Source organism: Vanessa cardui, chromosome 16, assembly GCF_905220365.1.
Source record: "Vanessa cardui chromosome 16, ilVanCard2.1, whole genome shotgun sequence".
In the NCBI taxonomy this organism is placed as follows: domain Eukaryota; kingdom Metazoa; phylum Arthropoda; class Insecta; order Lepidoptera; family Nymphalidae; genus Vanessa; species Vanessa cardui.
The window spans coordinates 11747849-11766839 of record NC_061138.1 but is presented as its reverse complement, the minus strand read 5'-3'; the positions used below and the strand labels follow the sequence as shown (position 1 = coordinate 11766839).

General features: G+C 34.4%; 6 non-coding genes across 6 annotated transcripts; all 6 read right to left on the bottom strand.

Moving 5' to 3' along the window:
• Positions 1-4862: 4862 nt before the first annotated feature.
• On the bottom strand, positions 4863-4934 carry Trnat-cgu. Its single transcript has one exon. It is a non-coding gene; the product is annotated as a tRNA-Thr (tRNA).
• Positions 4935-7379: 2445 nt separating this feature from the next.
• On the bottom strand, positions 7380-7451 carry Trnat-ugu. The gene has a single exon. It is a non-coding gene; the product is annotated as a tRNA-Thr (tRNA).
• A 5533-nt stretch (positions 7452-12984) lies between these two features.
• On the bottom strand, positions 12985-13056 carry Trnat-cgu. Its single transcript has one exon. It is a non-coding gene; the product is annotated as a tRNA-Thr (tRNA).
• A 1485-nt stretch (positions 13057-14541) lies between these two features.
• Trnat-ugu lies at positions 14542-14613 on the bottom strand. Its single transcript has one exon. It is a non-coding gene; the product is annotated as a tRNA-Thr (tRNA).
• Positions 14614-16552: 1939 nt separating this feature from the next.
• On the bottom strand, positions 16553-16624 carry Trnat-cgu. Its single transcript has one exon. It is a non-coding gene; the product is annotated as a tRNA-Thr (tRNA).
• A 1067-nt stretch (positions 16625-17691) lies between these two features.
• Trnat-ugu lies at positions 17692-17763 on the bottom strand. The gene has a single exon. It is a non-coding gene; the product is annotated as a tRNA-Thr (tRNA).
• Between the last annotated feature and the right edge of the window lie 1228 nt (positions 17764-18991).

The window sequence follows — 18991 nt, the reverse complement described above, 5'->3', positions numbered from 1 at the left end:
AAGTTACCTACAAAGAGTAAATAATGTATTAACAAACCAGCAGGTAGAAACTCTGTTGCTCCAAGGCATGTCTGTTGTTCCAGAGCCTTAAGACCTTGACACAGACATACATATATGTATATCAGTATGAAATCAACATTATCCAAGTGGTCTTGATTGCTTAGAATACAATTTTAATCCTTTGAATGGCTTGCTTTTTGCTCGCTATTGAATTTCTTAAATACCTACTGCTTCCAGTGCCGGCATTAGGGAGGGGCGCGATGGAGCGATGGCCCAGGGAGCCAAATTTGGTGGGGCGATTAGTGGATTTGGAATACTTCCCCCTCCAAGCTGGATCGCGTGGTAGATGGAGGGGATAGGCTGGGCCGAGTGGGCGCCAAAATGTTTTTGCCCAGGGTGTCAGTCCCTCTAACAACGGCACTGACTGCTTCGTTATTTACCGGCAGGGCCGTATTTAGGGGAGGGCAACCGGGGCGACTGCCCTGGGGCCTCCACATTAGAGGGGGCCACAGTTTTCAGCAAGTTCACAAATATAAATATAATAATGTTATTATTTTAAAAGTTACCGATACAAGTAAATAAATCATAGCCTACTGATTGAAATAAAAAAGTAATTAATTCATGATAATATAATTATTAGTTTGTTCACGCTTCTGTTTGTCTAGGGCCCTCACTGCTTTGTGGCCCGGGGGCCTCCAGACTTTTAAATCCGGCTCTGTTTACCGGCAAACTTTAAAACATGTGTTCATTAATCATTGATCATGATATGAAACAGTTTTCAAACGATTTTACACTGGACTTATTCTTCTTCGACTCGAGTTACTTTGACTCTTCGTCGAGCTCAAGATAAATGAGGAAAAATAATAACATTACCTAAATACACAGTTTACAGTTACATAAAAAAATTGAGTTATAGTTAAAGATACGGTTTTAAAAAAATATACTTATACTCTTAAGTCTCATCTGTTATTTGATAATGACCAAACCTGTAGTCCTATCGTTAGATAACATGTATCAAGACATCGCAAATGGGTTTTTGAACTAAATCACGGGCCAAAGGTGTTTAGTATAATCTTTAAAAAAATCAAAATCAAAATAAACTATGTGTATACAAGTGGCCTTTCACAAGCACGTTTGAATCCTCATTTAACAATTAAGTGAAGCTACCACCGGTTCTGAAAGTAGATTCTACGGAGAAGAACCGGCAAGAAAATCAGTAGTTACTCTTTTTCAACATTTAAAAAATCATGTTAGTTAAATACAATTATTTAAATTAATATATCCTGTTTGGAAGTCAAGAGGTATTAACTCCATGCTTTTTTATTTAATTAACTTTAGTTGATCAACTCCACAACAAATCGAAAATTCACAACAGTGCGACATTTTTTGTCCAACTTACTGGTGGATGGTTCCACAGAGTAAGTTGGTGCTTTCGCCGGAATGAAAATCTGTAGTCGAAGAATTGGACAAATATAAATTGCCTAGTTTCTCTTTCAGCGCTTTCTTAAGAACTTAAGCAAAATGTTCCTTTAACCTGATGTTATTTCAACATAATTTTGTCATTGGTTTGGTTAATATTAAAAATTTTACAATTTACAAAATTAAATATTGGAGTTTCTGTTTGTAATATCAAAATAACCGTTTTTTACTAAATGCATAGGTACGTAAACACGTACATATACCAAAAAAAACTGCCTGTTTGTCTGTCTGTTTGTTCCGGATAATCTCTGGACGACTGGAGCGATTTTAATGGGAGTACCTTAAGCTACAATAATATTTTTTTTGTTATATTCAAACGCTCACTAATTCGCGGGCATAGCTAGTCTTACATATAATCTTTGTCATTAGTTACTTTGTAATAAATAATAATACTAAAATAATAATAATACTTTAAAATAAAACTAAAACTTTTATACTAAACATATTTTTTCCAAACGATCCTGGCTCTGACAGTATTAGCTATTGTTAGGTATATCAATATCAAATCCGTACTGCATTATACCCTTACGCTATCGGGAATCTCGATAGCACAAGAGTATTATGCAGTGCGGATTGTTCATTGGGTGCATGGAACTTGAAACAATCGCTAACAATAGGATTATCTCGAAATCATGCTGGCTGGTAGGTGTAGTACAATTCTACAGATCTATATGTTGTTACGGTTTTATAAATGGAATACCACTTGACGTTTGTCTGTGTGTATGTTCGCGTTAATGTCAGGAAATAGTGGGTGGAGTTTGAATCCATTTTCACTAATAGATTGATTAGGATAGAAGACTATAGGCTATTAGCTATAGCTCAAGGATATTTCATAAATACGCTGTGCAAGTCGAAAAAGTTATATGAAAATATTATTGGATTGAATTCTTTCTATCAAAGAATTCTAAACAAAAATCTGTGCCGCTGAATTTACTTAGGGAGCGGAAGAAGCAGTAAAGTTGTCTATGGCTAAATCACATTGCTTTTATTTATAACGTTTAATAGTACGGCAGAATGCTATTTAAGAGTAGGATGTCGGGCAGAAGGAGGCACGCCCAGTGTGGAACCGCAAATGCAAGTTCACAAGGTTGGACGAATCTTATCCCTACAAGCAGTAGAGTTGGGGATACTTTGCAGGGAGTCGATGTCAGGAGCCATACATGATACAGAACTATAGAGTCATCGTCCCTAAGCCTCGACGCCTGGGGCGCTAAAGATAGGGCATTACCCTAGGGCCATAGAAGGATGAGATAGAGGCCTTGCATGTTTTATTCCAAGTGGTGTTGAAGATAGCAACTGGAATGACCTCGTATACACTAATGGGGGCAATACCATCCCAAAGAAAAGCTACACCGAGTCATGTGAGGAAGATTACATGGTTTGGCCGCATATGTGTTGTATCATCACGATTCCGCAGACTAGTAGTTTTAAGGAATGCTATATAACCTGTAGCCGGAGAAAGACCACAGTGGCGTGCACTTGGAGAGGCCTATGTCCAGCAGTGGACGGGTACGAGCTGATGATGACGATGATGATGATGATATAACCCGTTTCAAGAGGCCCATTTCAGGTTCCGCTGCTCGAAAAGGGGTATAGTACCAAGGATGTAGGACTCTGTAATAATGAAATTATTATCTATATACTGTTATCAATAGTTAAATAAGATAATTTAAAATAATATAGAAAGCGAACTGTATTAACAATACATATTAATAATTTGAAACATTTATTGTAATAGAGAACGTATTCGCTTGGAAATTTCGTCGTTTCACACAAGTTCTATTGACATAGATTATATAAAATTCATAATACATTGGGCCCTCCATAACTTCCGCGTGGCGAAGCTCTAATGGGCTGTAAGTGACCAGCGGTGCGAGCCACCGCCATTGTTTTGCTTGCATTAAAACGTCGTGTTAAATAATATTCAATCTATTTTCATAGAGCATTTGAAAGATTTTCTATTAAAAATTTCTTTTTGGATTATTATTAATATAAAATTAATCATTCTAATATTATCAATAGTAAAAATAACCACAACACTGCTGCTGGGATAAGATCTCTCCATTTGAGGATAAGGTTTGGAACATATTCCACCACGATGTTCCATGGCCGATTGGTGGAATTCACATGTGGTAGAATTTCGATGAAATTAGGCATGCAAGTTTCCTCACGATGCTTTCCGCTACCGCCGAGTAACACAAATAAGGCACATGAATATACAGTGGTGCTTGCCTGTGTTAGAACTGGGCCATCTCGGCTCTAATGTTATATAGAAGTAAGTTTTTTGTGTGTTGAATGTTTTGGAGTCACGCATAAACTACTAATCCGATTATTTTTATTATATAGGTAGGTAGGGGGGGATATGGTAAGTGGTCATAACGGATCATATACATTAGTGCCGTGAGAAATATTAACCATTCCTAACATCAACCATGACATTTAAGACATTATGTCCCTTGTGGCAGTAGTTACGCTGGCTCACTCACTCTTTATAAAAAGTAATTCTAATTGTTGTATTATAATTAAAAATGCTATATATATAATTATATACTACGTAATGATAATTGGCGGTAGAATATAGGGGTGGCACCTACGTAGGCGAGCTTGTTTGCACAAAACCCTACCACAAAGTAGACGATTTTGGGTGATTTCGAACTTTCATTATTTTGGTTATAAGTTTCAGGACACGTTTACTTTATATATGTGACATGAAACTATCACAACAAAGTATAAAGCCTTTTTTTGTTTATTAATACTGTATAGTAATTATTAATACTTATAAATTATTAATCGTTTGACAGTTTGCCATACTGTGAAATGTAACAATTACGAAATAATAACAAAAGGTAATGAGATATATATTTATTTAGCTTATTATATTTTTTTACAAACTTTTCTAATCCCAGTATGCCGCATATTTTATATTCAAGTACATAGTCGAGTATGAAATTTTTATGACTATACAGACACTTCATAAGACTGTGAAAACGATAACTAATAAAAATTGTATGAATTATTTTCAGAGACCTTTAAAACTAGTAAAAATATGCGACATACAGCTTTCATTTATAAAACACTGTGTTTTTCAGTAGTCTATAAATATATAAATATTTATACATTAAAATATTGTAAAAATAGACATACATGACATCTTCACATGTTGACATTTTTTAAGAGATTTTTTTTATTTCGTAACTATGTATTTTGACATACAACAAGTAAAAGTAAAGTAGCTATAATATTTATCACAACTGATGATAGATTATTATATCTAACTTTTTTACAAGAGAATAATATTTAAGAAAACTTTCATAGTAGATTAACAATATAGATAAATAAAAAAATATAAAAAGGCTTATTTGAAAACCTATAATGAAAATTCTTGCCTCCTGTGAGGTTTGAACTCACGACCCCTGGTTTACGAGACCAGTGCTCTACCACTGAGCTAAAGAGGCTGGTGATGTCATGGTCAAGAATCTTCATGGCTTTATTACAATGGAACAGTACACTAACTACCCGCCAAACTTCGAACGGTTATGTACGAGTTTTTATATGATGTACGGGCGGTCACAAGCGCCAATAAGCGCGAATATCAGAGCAGTAAGAATGAATATGAATGGTTAATATTAATTCCTTAGTAGATTTGCCAATGGCCATCAGTTTTTGTAGTTTAAATGTTACGAACCTTGTGGCTGTAGCTACAGACTTCACAACAATGTTGCATGTTGCTGTTTGACTGTTACTGATGAGTAGGTGGAACCTACCAGCTCGTTGCTAGGTGGGCAAGGCGCCGGTGCATAGGAAAAAATATTCGGGGCCCTCACTCAATATTTCCACTCCTCTATAACTTATTGCTTAATAACTTTATTTCTTGTAACCAGGGTTTCATAGCTGACGAGTTGTCTGACCCACTCTTTTCAAAGACTAGGTTAGAAGACCCCGGCGTGCTTTAAGTTGCAACTTAATAACTTACATAAATTGAAATATGGATAGTAAAATTATATGGGGTTTTTATCAGTAGCGACTGGAAATATAACTAACTGTAGCTATTAGTTTCGCATCAAAACATCCTTAGTCTTGTCGTTTTGTCTCACCATCAGATTATGAGACTAAGGACTCTCATACCTAATGAGTCAGCTATGCGCTATAATATTTCCAACACAGGAATAAATGATATAAATATAAATATTATAATTTTAAAAGCAACTGGGTATGTCTGTTTGTCGCTCTTTCACGACTAAGCCGCTGAACCGAATTTGATGAAATTTGGTATAAAGCAAACTTGAACTACAAGAGAGACGACGACCTCCATGGTCGATTGGTGTGTACACCGGTTTTCACGGGTACGCCTCTCCGAGATCCCGGGTTCGATTCCCGGATGAGTCGATATAGATTATCATTAGTTTTCTATGTTGTCTGGGTGTTTGTGGTACCTTCGTTACTTCTGATTTTCCATGACAAGTGCTTTAGCTACTTACATTGGATTCAGAGTAGTGTATGTGATGTTGTCTCATATTTATTTATGTATAAGAAAGGACATAGGCTACATTTTTGCCTCTTGCCTGACAACAATATCTTAAAATGCGAGAGAAACCGCCGGCAACTACTAGTAATCAATCAATTCCATCAATCTCTGTATATTTAGTCAACTCACATCTCTGCTGCACATCATACTATTTAATAGGACGAATTTTTGTTCTAAATTTATTTAAAAAAAAGGTTCAGTTCTATGTAGGATGTAAATTAAGATTAAACGTTTAAAAAACTCGTAAAGAAGTGTCTGTAGAAATACAATTACTTAGCTGAAATAAGGTAATGTAAAGATGAACATTGTGTGAAGCGAACCCTCTCCAAACTCGATAAGAGATTACTTTTATTTGATCCATTCATTCAACCATACTCACGCACGCAAATGAATGTGTGCGTGCCGAAATGTATGTGTGTATCTTTAAATAACCTCAAAATGGTTACAGGTTGAATTTTATTAATTTGTTTACTTTAATTACTTGAGCTGAGATGGATAGTGGTTAGAACGCGAGCATCTTAACCGATGGTTTCGGGTTCAAATCCAGGCAAGCACCACTGTCCACTATATATATATGTTGTTAATTTGTGTTTATAATTAAAGTCGTGCTCGGCGTGCTCGGCAGAAAAGGAAAACATCGTGAGAAAACCTGCATGTGTCTAATTTTCATCGATATTCTGCTACATGTGACTTCCTCCAACTCGCGTTGGAACAGCGTGGTGGAATGTGTTCCAAACCCTGTCCTTAATGGGAGAAGAGGTCTTAGCCCAGCAGTGGGAAATTTACAGGCAGTTTTTTACTAATCACTTGGTACGTATTAATGTTATACATAAAATATCCATTTTTAGAACTGATATAGTAATCGTTTATACGAACTTATTCAAATAATTTGGATATTTGTATGTCTACTAGAAAATTCCATAACATTCCTATTCACCGGAAATTATTACACGAGCATAGCAGTGATCGTAATAAGAAAAAGCCCCTAAGAAATCCAAATTATTAGATAATAAATGAAAACAATAATTAATACAAAGCATGTAAGCAACATATAGAAAAAAAAACATGTTCATGTATATTATTGACAATAATATTAAAGCGCCCGGAGCGGATATTTTCTCTGAAATGACAGTGGCGTCGTTAATTATAATTATGTCATAGTAACATATAGTTATAACTATGCTTATCTCTTTATCTCACGCAGGAAGCCGCACGCAAAAGTAACTACATATAGATATGTTCTATAGCGCTTAGCTATTATAAATGTATGTTATTAGAAATATGTAGATAGATCTATAGTAAGTTTAATATAACTCAAATGTATACAAAAATAGTTAACAAATTATATTATAAATTGTTAATCAAAAATAATCGATGCCTCCTGTGAGGATTGAACTCACGACCCCTGGTTTACAAGACCAGTGCTCTGCCACTGAGCTAAAGAGGCTTACGACGTTACATTATATATTTTAAGTTATAATATAACTATTTAGTTAAACAAAGAAGACTATTAATGTACATAATGTTGATACAAGGTTCTTATAATACATATATTAAATATATATTAATAATATATGTATATTATATATGTTGTAATATATATAATAGTTAACTTGGTGGTAGGGCTTTGTGCAAGTCCGCCTGGGTAGGTACCACCCACTTACTTCTACCGCCAAACTACAGTACTCAGTATTGTTGTGTTCCGGTTTGAAGGGTAACTGAACCAGTGTAACTACAGGCACAAGGGACTTAACACCTTAGTTCCCAAGGTTGGTGGCACATTGACGATGTAAGTAATAGTTAATATATCTTACAGCGTCATTGTCTATGGGTAATGGGGACCACTTACCATCAGGTGGCCCATATGCTCGTCCGCCAACCTATACCATAAAAAATATATATTATATTATGTGTCTTGACGTATTATACCTACATTGTTTAATTTCGTGTTTTTATCACTAAACATTTCAATAGGCACTCTATTTAAGTCGAAGTTACACAAGGAATGTTTTTCGCATTCACATGTTTCTGTTTAGGCAACAATATATCAATAGAGCTCAGATGGCCCAGTGGTCAGAACTCGTGCATCTTAACCGAGGACTTCGGGTTCAAACCCAGGCAAGCACCACTATATGCATATGTATGTACTTAATTGTGTTTATAATTCGTCTCGTGCTCGGTGGTGAAGGAAAACATCGTAAGAAAACCTGCATGTGTCTAATTTTATCGAAATTCTGCCACGCATTGGAACAGCGTTGTGGGATACGTTCCAAACCCTCTCCTTAATGGAAGAGGAGGCCTTATTCCAGCAGTGGGAAATTTACAGGCTGTTACTTTACTTTTACTTTATTGCTGTAGATAATAATAATAATGGGGACGTCTTAAAAAGACGATTTTCCTTGATAATCGCATCTTCCACTTCGATTAAATACCGCACGACACAACGGATATGGAAATCGAAATATTCTTTATTCAAGTAGTTAGTAGGCCCTTAAAAGTTTTTTTGAATTCTCATGTTAAATTTTACATTGTATTGAATTAAAACTGCCCCATAAAACTAAGTGTTGGAGTAGCGTGGTGTGGTCGAGGTTCCATCTTCTACTCGAGGTGAGAACACTAGAAATCCTTTAAGGCTTGATAAAAGAGAATTATGTACATATATATATTTTAATGTGATAGCTGGATCATGGACATCTGCAACACCGGGGAGCTTGCAAGGGGTTTAAGAAAGGTGTACGCTCATTTCTTGAAGGTTCCCAAGTCTTATCAGTTCGGAAAAACCGCCAGTGAAAGCTGGTTCAAGAGAGTGGTTGTGCGAGGCAGAAAATGTCTTAAAAATCTCGCTATTCTGGATTTTCGGACTGAAATGAAATGAAATGTCATATGTTTTACATAATTGTGTTATTTTAGAATTGCTGTTTTGTTTTAAGGTTAAAGTTATTTTTATCTTTTTTTTATTTTTTATGTCATGGCATATTGGAGAATGGAAAGCCATTGTGTTTTCCCATTGTTGACATAATAATTCCAGAAGCTTCTCATCGGTATCTTTTATTTGCTTACAATGTATTTATTTTTGGTAATACAAACATTCAACAAAAGGTAACCTCAGATGATTAAAATACGTTGTGATTTAATATAAATCACTAATGTAATCAAAAGATTAATTTTGCTGTCGAAATGCTTGGCTCTTGGAGTAGTGGTGCAAAAAGCTTTATCAAAAGTATAACACTCTGTCTCATTGCCTATACTGGCGACAGGAGCGCTGGTTCGTTTTTTGCCCAGAGGATTTGTGATTCAACGGGGAAATGCTGCTAGCATTCGTGCTACCATTCCACGCGGTCAAGATTTATACAGTAAGTAGTTTTAGTTGATATTTGTATATATTTAAGCATTTAATGTTATTAATTCTTATGTTAATAAAATGTATTGTTTTTAAAGATCCTGAATTTCGGATTGTCAGATAGTGAGTTTAAATTTCCAGCGCGTGAAACTGCGACGTGTTATTGCGCCTTTAATATATAGTACTAATTAGTATTAGCAGCTTTACTCGATTTTAAGAGTATTGGTTGTTAATCGTCATGTGTAAGACAAAAAAAGCTTTTGTCCTTTCTTGGGGCTCCTTCGTAACAAATTTCATGAAATTCAGTTCAGCGGTATGGTCGTGAAAGAGCGACAAACAGACAGACACACAGAGTTATTTTCACATTTATAATCAAATCAAATCAATTTTATTAAAGGAAACTTCACAATGATACGTTTTTGAATCGCGAACAATTAAATACTATACCACCTTTTCGGAAAGCAGCTTTTAGCGAGAAGAAATGGCAAGAAACTTGCATAGTTGCTCTTTTTAAATAAACAGATTTACAATGCTGTTGTAAACGTGCAATTTACAGTAATTAGTGTCCTATTATGGAACCCGAGCCTAACTCCAGGCGTTTCTTTCTAAAAAGTACTCTTTTAATGAATAATATGATTTGTTTATTAATTTAGTCTTAATAATCTTTTTAAATTTTGGAATGGTAAATTGGTTATATTTTCCGGTATTTTATTAATATTAACTAGCAAACAGCATCTAAGCATACAATGGGACAGACAACGGTAAGCGACTTTGTTTTATACTATGTAATGATAAAGATTAATTAAACCCTCTCAGAAGCGTTCTGCATCTATAGGTAAGTTTTATGTATATATGTTTAGTAGTCTGCCAATTAGGATTCCTCATTTATAGTAGAGATAGTATTAATTAGTCAGGTCTCATATCTGGTAGTAAAACGCATTGAACTATTTACGAAATGTTACATACGAATATTAGCTACCATTATTAGGGTTGCGTATGCCCAGTAAATTATAATTATGTCGAGTTATGTATTATCGAAGTTAATGGTGAGTGCATACTATGTCCAATTTTGTCATGTATTATTGTGGAAACCTCTATTAAGAGATAAATGTAAGTAATTAAATCCTTGTTTGCTTTATATATTGCATATTGTGTTCAATAAAGAGTAAATAAATAAAAGGTTGTAATACGACGCCATTATCCTAATAAGTGTAACCATTAAATACGTCCATGGGAGCATTAATGGCAAGACGTGCGTTTAGTGGTGGTTTGTATGCAGCGACGATTATTATTGTATGGCCCACCATGGTGTTACGCTAAATTTACTCTGCTCGTTTGCAGTAGAGTATATGGGGTTCCATTAAATCATGTCTTATGGGAACTTTAGTGGAAGTTAGTTTTTGTAGTAAATATTCTTTTTAATACTTACTAGCATTCCCGGCTTCGCACACGTTTAGGGTGTTGGTTGTCATGCGTTAGACAAGAAAAGAAGACTATTTCCTTTCATGGAGTTCAAGTTTGTTTCATACCAAATTTCATCGAATTTGGTTCAGCAGTTTGGTCGTGAAAGAGCAATCGACACTTTCACATTTATAATATTAATATAGATAATGGTATTATATCTACCTGGTGGTAGGCTTTATGCAATCTCGTCTGCAACAACAACAACAACAGCCTGTAAATTCCCACTGCTGGGCTAAAGGCCTCCTCTCCCTTTGAGGAGAAGGTTTGGAACATATTCCACCACGCTGTTCCAATGCGGGTTGGTGGAATGCACATGTGGCAGAATTTCTTTGAAATTTGTCACATGCAGGTTTCCTCACGATGTTTTCCTTCACTGCTGAGCATGAAATGTAATTCATTTCGAGAAGCCAAATTAAAGACAATTTAAGCACATGAAACAGCGGTGCTTGGCTGGGTTTGAACCCGCAATCATCGGTTAAGATGCACGCGTTCTAACCACTGGGCCATCTCGACTCTTAACTCGTCTGGATAGGTATAAAATAAGAATATTTAATATCTATGTTTCGGCCTTTTCAAATCTTAGATTTGAGGGCTCCCTGAGTTCCGAGGCCCTAGAGCACTGAATCACCTAGCCTAACGAGAGCTACCTTGGACACAAGGGACATAAAATCATAGTTCCCAAGCTTGGGGTCACATTGGTGACGTTAAGAAGTATCTAGCTTATACCTTTGTGGACGTTATCTAGTTTAATAAAATATTATGAAATTCTACTACTTGGTGGTAGGGCTTCGTGCAAGCCCGCTTGGGTAGGTACCACCCACTCATCAGATATTTTACCGCTAAACGACAGTACGCAGTATTGTTGTGTCCGGAACACAAGGGTGGTTTGAAGGGTGAGTGAGCCAGTGTAACTACAGGCACAAGGGACATAACCTTAGTTCCCAAGGTTGGTGGCGCATTGACGATGTAAGGAATAGTTAATATTTCTTACAGAGTCATTGTCCATAGACAACAGACAGTGACTCTGTAATCAACATCACCCATAGGTGATGTTGATCACTTACCATCAGGTGGCCCATATGCTCGTCCGCCAACCTATTGCATAAAATAAAAATAAAATACCCATATTCAAGTAATAACCATGGATCTATAATGACGATGGAGTAACAGGCGAACTATTATACTGTTGTTTGCGTAGTTATCGCGCAACCAAAGATGGCACGTTTGTTTTAGTTCTTTTGTAGCGCCACACGTTATTTAAATATATTCCATATTTAAATATGTTATTTCAATATCGAAATAATATAAGCTATTATTTATGTAGGTGTTGTTCTTTCCGATTTCAGCCATGACATAATACAAACACGCAAATACAGGTGCACTCTGTAATCCGTTCCTTTCATAATTCCATGGACCAGCAAGACTAGGAGGAGTTCAGGTTCAGGATCAAAGGATTAACGTGCTTTCCGAGGCACATTATACACTTGCAACTATCACACTCAGGTATTTTACTTTTCTGTGTACAAAAGAGATTTTATTTACTAAACAGTGTTTATAATTCACCTCGTGAAGGAAAACATCGCAAATGAATCTGCATGTAGTGAATGAAATTATTATAAAGTTCAGAACCGGCTTTAACCATATAGGCGCTCCAGGATGGACATTCAGCGCCAAGTTCAAAACGGGTTGACATTTGAGAACCGACTATATGCACAGAGTATTTTAAACGGGAGGCAGAAGATTCCAGATCTTAGCGCTCTCTAAATTTGGCGCTCTATGCCGTCACTGAATTGCTCCCCTCCCTAACGCAGACACTGATAAATTTGCAAATCTTTTAAAAATTAAGGAAACTTATTGATATCAGTAATTTAAGTGGTACGATGTACTTATATCGAGTAACTTGAAGTATTATGCGAAAAGCCTATGTACTCGTATTACCGCATTATTGAATTCTCTCAAATATATTTGTTTATTTTGTAGATATTTTAAAATAAACAAATATGTTATTGATATCGTAAATACCAATGTTTATAAAACAATCATTGAAATATTTTTTATTTTAATGAAACATATATGTATCAACGTTTTTTTTTTAAATTAATACAATGTCAGATTAATATTAATCGTTCATAGTTATAGCAGCAAAACTTAAACGAATAAAGTTAATATCTCATTATGCCTCCTGTGAGGTTTGAACTCACGACCCCTGGTTTACGAGACCAGTGCTCTACCACTGAGCTAAAGAGGCTGATATTGACTTTGCCTTATAATGGATACTGCTTGAATTGTTGAAGAAGACCCAATATACAGGAATAAACGATTATACGGGAGTGTTGGGTTGGAATTCTTGTTCGCCAAGGATCGTGGGTTGAGTTTGGAGCAAATAGTATATTTTTTCAAGGAGCTAATTCTATTTACATGTTTCTTTTGTTGCGGAAATCGTGGGAAATTGTATCTTGTAATGATTCTTTAGAGTTACACATTTTATGTAGAAATATTTATTCAGTATCTTCTTATTGATCAAAGACCCTTATTGTCAGTTGCCTTTGCACGCGCTTTTTTGGAGTTGTTTTTGGAAGTTCAAGCTAGCTTTTTAAGAAATTTTATCGAATTCGGTTCAGTGTTTCGGTCGTGCAATAGTAACAAACAGACTGTACTATCGCATTTATATTATATTAGTATAAATTATTTTGTTTGAAGTTAAATTTCTTTTGGCGCGCCTCGATAGAATACGAGTAAATGACAATGTCCAGTATTCCAGTGTTTAGTATAGAACACCATCCTATGTTACGTCATACCGTTTTTCAAAACTGTAACATATAGTGTCTAATCGATATAAGTATATTTTTTTGTATATCAGCGTCCAGTATCTCAAGAAACGTGATGCACAATGACATGGAAACTTTATATGTAAAATTAATTTGTATATAAGTCGTTATGTGATGTGTTGTATTGTACAAAAATATATATATATTTCATAACATAGCTGATCTGTTTGGTAATCGAATTAAATACGTCAATCTATGGTTTGTTTATATTCAATTCTTCTTTGACGACAATAGGCTATAATATACATATATATGTATAGACATTTTACTGCCAATATCAGAATAATTAATTATAAGTGGGCGTATATTCAAACTATTGTTCACAATGTTTTAATTAAGCAAATAAATTACACAGATAATTTAACAGTAGTTATAAATATCGTTCGTTACAAAAACTATTGGACATTAGCGATTCGTCGCCTACGTGGTGCGCGGGAAATCTTGAATGTTCATCATTCAAGATGGCTGCCTCGTTACCATCGCCGCGACGCTTCAGTCTTCACTAGAGCGCCGTCCAACTTCCATTGACACTCTTTTCCAGCCAGTACGAAAAACAAGATGGCGCACCGTGTACCGTCATATACATAAATACATAAGCGTGCTTGTTTGTGACGTCTAAACTACAACCGATTATCAGGAAAGGTATATAGTAAGTTGTTAGGGGTATGGAACAACAAAGACACCAACACTTGTCCGTCTCACTCACACGCGTTCAGAAAATAATAAGGAATGTTCTGTGACAACCTCATCAAATCATATGATTGAATTAATGAACGTTTTTCAATATTATAATTTTTTATATATGCGTAATACGAAGTCTTTTATATTACTAAACTGGACTTTTTTATTGTGTTAAAATTATTCTTGATGGTATTAAAAATATGTTCTTAGAAAACATATTATATTGCCTCCTGTGAGGATTGAACTCACGACCCCTGGTTTACAAGACCAGTGCTCTGCCACTGAGCTAAAGAGGCTTGCGATATTATGATAAATATTGTAAATCATGTTAAAAATCCTTAATACAATATTTGAACTATAGTGTATATATTTTCATCGTATCAATTGCCTACATAATGTTAAGTGGTCACCACTTCGCTTTCAAACCACCATATAACTATTAATAAGTAAATAAAAAAAAATTGGAAGAGACGCACGTATAAGGCTTTTTGAAAGTAATCATCAATAATAATCATAACAAAAAATAATAATCATCATTGGCGCTGAAATAAATACAAACCATTCCTCACATGGCCAATGCTCCGCCAATGTTTGTTCCCAACATTTCATGTCCCTTACGCGAGTAGTTACAATGACTCAAACCGGAATACAATCACACCCAACATTTGCCATCTGGCCGTAGAATATATGATGAGTGCGTACCCAGACGAAGACAAAGCCTCAAATCAATGACATATAGTTAAACATTGAAAGCACTCAAATCCGTACGCCGGAGCTGCTTCCGATCTTGGTTTTCCCGTCCTATTTGATAATGAGAGAACGGGGAAAAGCACTTGTGTATTCACACTTGCTTGTATAATGCCTTCAAAATTAAATCGAGTCTAAGCTGGCGCGTACAGTTTGATTTTCATTTCATTTTCGTCATACATTGGTAAAATATGTAAACCTTTTGGTAAAAATAAAAGCTACGAAAAGATCTCTGGTCATTCTTGGTGCCTTGTGCACTACATATATCTACCTTCATCACATTCGTGATGAAGGTAGATATATGTATGAAAACGGTTGAGGGATATCAAAATTAGTTATAAATAAACCAAGAAAATATTTTCATTTAGATTACTAGTTGTCTCCGTATATTGTTGGTGTCTTGTGCACTATTAGGCAGTCTATCTGGCTGGTCTCTTAGAGCATTAGAGTTGTAACCAAAGTCTAGGATATTAATTAATGTCATAAATAAACCAAGAAAATATAACCTTTTCATATAAAATTTCGTTTGTCGTATTTTTTTAAATAACTTAATAATGCTTCTTTGATTAAATTTTTTCAACATTTATTTATTTAATTTATGTTTTATTGCACGAACAGATAACGGTACATTATACTTAAGGATTAAAATTTAAAAGTTGCATTGTTGAGATCTCTGAGAGCTGAGATTGTCCAGTGGTTAGAACAACAAGCATCACTATATATATGTGCTTAATTTGGGTTCATAATTCATCTCGTGCTCGGCGGTGAAGGAAAACATCGCGAGGAAACCTGCACGTGTCTAATTTCATCGAAATCTGCCACATGTGCATTGTGGTGGTGGAATATGTTCCAAACCCTCTCCATAATGGGAGAGGAGGCATTAGCCCAGCAGTGGAATATTTACCAGGCTGTTACTTTACTTTCACTTTTTTTACTTTTTGCAACAGGCGTTTTTGTTTGTCTTAAAAAAATGTTCATCTTTTTGGTTATGAATCCCTTCTGATATTAATATCAGTTAAATAACACAGTATTATATTAGATATATTGAACGTATGCTTTCGATAACATTCGATAACAGAAATTCTAAAAAGGTTATGCGGTTAGGTCTTAATATAAAAAAATTAAAATTTTAAACAATGCATTATTTGAAAAAAGAATTGGTTTGTTCATTTGATTTTTTAATCTTGGTTTGAATACGGGCGACGAGCAACGAATTTATTCCTTAGTGAACAGATTTAAACACAGTGACTTTTAACCTTTTCGATTATTTTTCTAAGATATAATTTGGATAAGCGTAATGTTTCTCATAACTTAGAAGGTCAATACTTCTTGACCTTGAAAGAATAATGATTTTTTTTAGTATTTTTATTACAAACAACAAATGATACCCTGTAAAAAACAAAGTCAAAATAAAATAATATCGACGTAAAAAACCAATACTATATCAAACATAACATTAGAAAATCTAATAAAAATTATTTTGTAATATGCCTCCTGTGAGGTTTGAACTCACGACCCCTGGTTTACGAGACCAGTGCTCTACCACTGAGCTAAAGAGGCTGTGACGTTATGACTCAAGTTAAGCTTGTGTATCGAACAAATTACGGAACAAAGTGTTACCATTGACCACAATGAACAAATGGTAGATACAGATATTCATAGTTTTAATGATAGTGATCACTAAAATCTTGATAACATTCTTGTTACATATTTTCAAAATCAAAATATACATAATTCAAGTATGCTCGTACAAGCTATTTTCAATAGTTGCTAATAATATAGGATTAATTTAAGGTTTAAGCCATCGGTGTATATTCCATAGATTTGACCGAAATACAATAATGGCAAATAAAGTTACTTTTTTTCTATAATGAAACTACAGACAGACGTTAATCAAATACGACTAAATTATTATCTTGAAATAGTCACTCATCTGTTATGGTAAAATGTTAAACAACGTTGATGATAAATATATGTATGTATACCTAAAAGAAAGAAAGAAAAGTTTATTTGGATGCGGCACAATTATAAAAAAGTATTAAAAAAAAATTACCAAAAAAAAAATCAACCAACTACATACTACTTAATTTACGAAAGAAACACAACAAAAATGAAAATAAAAAAAATAGATTTGTAGCTACATTTTAATTTTCAAATAAGGTTTCAAAACTCAATGCTGTTTTCAAAAATATTGGACATGAATTAAGTATGATTCTACTAAGTCAATTAAAAAATAAGGTTTCCAAAATATAAAGTAAGTGTCGAAATGTAGTAGAAAAGAACCAGTGGCAACAATTAGTGGATTTTACTGGAAGATTGCGAGTTGAAATAATTTTTAATTGCTTAATTTTGCTATTAATTATATTTTGCGTTTAGCTGGAAAGCAAAAGGTCAGGAAACATTTTTCTATACACATGATATTTATAAACACGTGTGTAACTACTATTAGGGTGTAGTGGAATAAACTATATTTATTTTATTTATTTATAGCCACCTTGTCAAATATTTACTGGTTGTTACTTTAATTTTACTATTATAAATATTGCAATAATACTGGTTTACTTTATTTTGGGTCAGGCTGACGTAGAAGACAACGAATAACAATAAAAATAAAGATCACATCTCGCTGCCTCCTGTGAGGATTGAACTCACGACCCCTGGTTTACAAGACCAGTGCTCTGCCACTGAGCTAAAGAGGCTGATGACGATGATGCCTTAAGGAACCGATATCAATTACGTATCTATTGGTAAATTTGATAATTCAAATACGTAGTAATATTCTGAAGTGTTTAAGTAATGTAATGTTATTCGAAAATGATTTTTATCTAACACCTTTTAATTTTATTGTAAATTATCTTTATAATAATTACCATATTGTTATTAATTAATTTGGTTTCCATCAATAAATAGTGTTTTAAGAGCAATGTGTATGTGTATTTGACGACCTCCGTGGTCGAATGGTGTGTACACCGGTTTTCAAGGGTACGCCACTCTGAGGTCCCGGGTTCGATTCCCGGCCGAGTCGATGTAGATTACCATTAGTTCTCTATGTTGTCTTGGGTCTGGGTGTTTGTGGTACCGTCGTTACTTCTGATTTCCATAACACAAGTGCTTCAGCTACTTACATTGGGATCAGAGTAATGTATGTGATGTTGTCTCATATTTAAATTATTATTTATTTATGTGTATATGTACAATACAGTTATATTATAGTAGAAAAAAGCCATGAAAAAAGCAAATATCAATATTAATTTAAATATCAATTGGAAATAAACAAGAAATTTTCTATTTATGTTTATTAAATCTAGAAATGAAATATAGACCTTCTTGGTGATTTTGAATAAATTATATTTTGAGTTTTGATACAGAAAGTAAAACTTGTGGAAGAGAGGTAGCCCTATACGATATAAAATATACTTAAATTTGGTCTTTGTAATCTGCGAAGTAACGGCACGGCCCCAGGCGCGTAAGTTAAGGAACCCTTCTTAACACGTCATGGCTTTTCAATCTTGGGGGCAGCGGTCAATTGTATGATTTATAAGGTATTGGATTGATAAGGCCTTCCATTGTAATAGACATTGTATCTATTATCTATACATATAATAAAATGAGAGTGTCTGTTTTTAATATTAAAATAGCCCTTTTTTACTCAATGCATATGTATGTATACACGGTACATATTACCAAAATAACATTTTTTACAATTTCTGTCTAATCTATGGAACGGCTGGACCGATTTTGATCGAACTTTCAATGGCACATAACTGATATAATAAGGAGTAACTTAGGCTACAATTATATTTTTTTTTGTTAAATTCAAACGCGTATATGGTCGTGGGCACAGCTAGTACCTACAATAAAAGTAAAACAATTTGCGTCTTAAAATATATGTACACATTATAAAATTAAATATAGGGTTGGCAACTA